At 44.8% G+C, this 4,436-nt stretch overlaps 1 pseudogene; it reads right to left on the bottom strand.

Annotated features, from left to right (window-relative positions):
- Positions 1–1,899: 1,899 nt before the first annotated feature.
- Positions 1,900–2,558, bottom strand: LOC138929880 (MYND-type zinc finger-containing chromatin reader ZMYND8 pseudogene; annotated as a pseudogene).
- Between the last annotated feature and the right edge of the window lie 1,878 nt (positions 2,559–4,436).

Here is a 4,436-nt window from a genome sequence, read left to right as displayed (position 1 = left end):
CGGTGGCGATGGGCAGGTCTGTGCTGACCGAAGATGCAAGGGTGATCATGGTCCGTCCCTGAGCTGGTAACCAGGGGCGACGACTGGGTGCTGGTCACCAGGGTGATGGTGGAGGTGGATGGACTCTGCGTGATCTCTTCCTGCTGGACAGTTGATGAGTTCCACATGACCCGCTGCACGGCCGGGGCAGTCTCCTTCGGTAAAAGCAGCCTCTGCTTTTTCGCCAGGCTTCCCGTGCTGGTGGTGGCCATGATCCCCGCCGTGGGAGTTTGGGAGGATGAGCAGGTGAGGACCGGCGTTTCAGGGGGAGACTGGCTGCCCGCTGTCATGGATGGTGGAGCTTTACCTACGACCTCCTGCTTGGGAGATGGTTCTTTGGGTTCCTTCTTATTTTTTCGACCCTCCTGCCCAGAATGGTCTTCTCCTAAATCTGACAAGTTAGCTCTCTGAATCGGAGTCCAGGCCCAAATGCACTGTTGGGGAATCCGTCTTATCTTTTCTCTTCAGCTTATCCTTTGTGGAATGAAGCGAGGGTTTTGCTTTGTCTGAAAAGTCCTTTTCAGGCTGGGGCTCGTCTTCTCCTTGACTGAGCTTGGGTCTGCTTTCTCGCTGCCTGGTGACGTGCTGACTTTCAGCTCCTCTTTTGTCTCCACTGGGTTTGGCAATTTGGGCTTTTTTTGACAGCAGATGGCTCTTTGTCCATCCGAGCCCCCTCTTTGTCTTTGTCATCTTCTGGCACGTTCTGTTCCTCATCACTGATAGAGTCACTACCGCTACTATTTGACTTCTAAGAATCCTCCTAATCGCTGTGCTCAACAGCCGTATAAACATCTTCCAAGATTTCATTTATGCCTAATTGTGCTTTGCAACTCTCTATCGTCTCGTCGAGATTTAGCTGGAATCTGCTGTGAATCTGTCGCTTGGGGGAGATGAGAGGAACAGGAGCAGACTGCTGCTGGACAGACTCACTCAGCTCCTTCAGGTCCATCTCGGCCTTGCTTTGATGCAGGTTAAGATTCAGGATGCTTCCCGTGGTGGATGTCTTGTCCATTTTTGTGGTGACTGGCGATACTTGAGGAGAGAAAGGTTTGGGGCTGCCGGATAAACTCCCTGCTTGTCCTGTCTTGGTGGAGGCTGATGAAGCTGTGCTCTTATCCAGGAAGTCCATAGACTCTTCACTGGCGCTGAAGTGGCTGGAGGTGGCCTTCTTCTCAGTGTCCTGCTCCACATTGGAGCCCGTCTGCATGGAGGAGTTTGGACTCATGGGGGAGCATGGCATGTCAGACAAGGAGATCCTGCAACCTGAGCCCCCTCTCAGCATTGGCTTGCTCATCAGGATCTTGGGCGACACCATCATGTCAAAGCTGAGCTTGACTTTCTCCTGCTTGTCCATCTTGGCAGCACCTGCGCTGGAGTTGGAGGGGTCAAGCAGCATTTGGTACTGGCTCTAGGGCGTGTAGGGTATCCTGAATGGAGAGTAATTAAAAACCCCAAACTTCCAGCGGATGTTCTCCACGTAAACCTCCATCACTTGCATTGTACTGTTGAAGATGCTTTTAGTCTTTTTCACAGAAAAAGGAATTTCTTTAGACATGAGGTAGCAATTATTTATTGGAACCCAGGCTCTGTCATGTCATAAGAAACAGGCATCCACCTGCCCATCTTTATCCCTCAGAGCTTTCACAGGCCAGAATGGAAACCCCTTCAGTTTTGCCCAAACCCAAGGATGTGGATTGCTACGAGGCTCACAAAACCAGTTATCTCGTTTTTGGCAGGCAGCTAGATAACACTCTGGACAAACTTCAATTTCATTCATCTCATGCTCACAGATTTTGATGACTACTTTTGCAATTTGTGTCATTTTGTGATTTCTCCCATTATAAATAATACAGTTGTGCCAAATCCATTTTGCATCAGCCAGGAAGGCTTCTGTGCAGCCATACATTTTCTTTTTAGCATTCTTTCCCAATGTACAAAGGTCCATGGGGTGGAAGATATATTCTGCATAGTCAGGATGTCGCTCCAATGGGACAGGCTTCTGAAATGCATCTGTCCCTGGCTGTTTCATTTTCTGAATGGTGAACTTGAGCAGGTATGATAACTGTTCAATGGTGAGCATCATCATGGCTTTACTCTGAGTCTCGATGCATTCTGCTACTGTGATCTTCTCACATTCAGGACAAAACCAGTCCCCCTCTGGTTCCGATGTCAGTCTCAGACACAGCATGATAAACCCCGGGACAGAGCTCACAGCAAAGGACTTGGCCTTCCTGGTGACAAACCCAGCAGTAGAAATCATTTCGTCCATCCTGCGGTACAACATCACCAGGGTCTGTGGTGAGTGGCTGCTTCATATAGTAAAACGGACCATGTCTTAGTTCTGGCTGCTCCTTATTGTTATTGTTCAGTAAGCCAGGCTTCTTTTTCTTTTTAATGGGACTTGTGCATGTGTCCTGTGGTGAGTGGCCATTGGAGGAATGAGGAGGGCTGGGGAACTTTCTTTTCTGGACTGTTCTCTTTGTGAAGCCAGGATCTTTGGAGCAGGTAGAAATATCCATGCCGTCTACCACCTCCTGTTCTATTTTTATTTCCTCTTCAGCCAAGATCAAATCACAAAGTAGAAAAATATGCCTAGGCTAGAAGCAAAAGGCCTGGCTTCAAAACATTCAAACCACCAGCATTTAGCCCAGGAATTAAGGTTAGGTTTTCCATACTCCCAGCCCCTGGGATGTTTCTTCTCTGCAGCAGGCATGGTTTAGAGAAAGCATTCAGCACTCTTCTAAGCTGTGACTAATTATCCCCCACTACACCCCATATTTACATTGTTAAAACCAAAACTGACATATGGGTTCCAGTTGATTTACAATGACTTTGACAAGAAAGCCCTACATTATATGTTAGTAAAAAGAAAATATTAAAAAATCTTAAACATGTTAAATGTTTTCTGAGATTACTAATTGCTGCCATCTTAGACATTATTGCAGTTACCACTGTGGCAGTCGTAGCTGAAATGGCTCTTCATAAATCTGTACAAACAGTTCATGTTGTACAAAATGGCATAAAGATGCCAATGTCCTTTGAACCACTCAACAAAACATTGATGAAAAGTTGGCCTCCCAAGTGGCCGACCTTCAACAGTCTGTAAAAGATCAATTAGTCAGTTTACAAAAACAAGTGAGACTAAGATGTGATTAGAACTATACTTCCTTTTGTATAATGGCTTTCAAATACAATAAGACACAATTTAATTGAGATAAACAACACCTATTAAATCAAAGTAATATTTCTGTAGATATTCTAGATCCACAACAAGATATATTAAAAGCTTTTAATAAACATCTAGATATGATTTCTGGATCAAATTTTCTTGATACTGTTACTGATAATCTTTCTTATCTTAATCCTTTAAAACAGATCAAGACATTTAGATACAAAATTGCTCTAGTTATGGGAGTACCATTAATTATGTGTTTGTGTTTCTATATGGTCTAGAAAAAAACGATCAAGAGACAACAAAGCTAACAACAACAACTAACATTTCTCACCATTTCTCATCACTTACAAAATCAAAAAGAGGGAGATGTAAGAGACAGGAAGAATAAAAGAAAAGCAGGCCCCCACAAGGGCCACAAAAAAAATAATTATTGATAAACTGGATCCTATAAGGTATGAGACTCTTGGAACAAGACCAGAGGGAACAGTTCATAATCTTGAAAACAAGATATGATCCTGGGGTCAGAAAACCGACCCCAGACTGTTTCTCAACTGGCGTCTCAGAGTCACACGTTTTACGTATTTGGTGGAACGTCTATAGATAAAAATATTAGTCTTAGTTACTGATTTGTTATCGATTACTGTTTCTTAATTACTTAATGGTTAATGATCATTTGTTCTTTGGCCCTGAAGGCCACATGAGTTATAGTTTAACTCCCTGCATATTCTTTCATTCACGGCTGAAAGTATAATAAAGCTGGCTTGGATTCAGTTTCAGCACCTTCACCTTGGAGCAGTGTTGGTCCCCTGATCCTCGCTTTTCTCTGAAATCTTGCATCTCGTTTCTCATTCTCTTGCCATATAGCGCTTTCAAGAACCCTGCTTGTTGAGCTGGTTTCAACACAACACTGGTCAGGGAACATGGGTTGAGAATGCTAGCAGATAAGCCTTAAAGTTCCCAGTTCATATTATAAAAACAGCCTAGTCCTTGCTTTTGAAAGTTTTCTCGGTGCAGTCAATCCAGTTTTCTTGTTTGTCCATGCCACCAGCATGGTGGCGTGACCTTAGTCCACCCCATGGGATGACTGTGATTAGGAGCAGGAAGATACCCAGAGGGGTATGTGTGATCATGCCCTGCATCTCCTGACAGGTCTCTCAGGAGGGTTAAGGGAGAGGTGCTCAGAGCTGCCTAGCTGGGGACGGCAGGCCCAGCAGTCAGTTAG

The sequence above is a fragment of the Ovis canadensis genome, chromosome X, assembly GCF_042477335.2.
Source record: "Ovis canadensis isolate MfBH-ARS-UI-01 breed Bighorn chromosome X, ARS-UI_OviCan_v2, whole genome shotgun sequence".
In the NCBI taxonomy this organism is placed as follows: Eukaryota; Metazoa; Chordata; class Mammalia; order Artiodactyla; family Bovidae; genus Ovis; species Ovis canadensis.
Note: the sequence above shows the minus strand (reverse complement) of the source record. Positions and strands in the feature narration are given on the sequence as shown.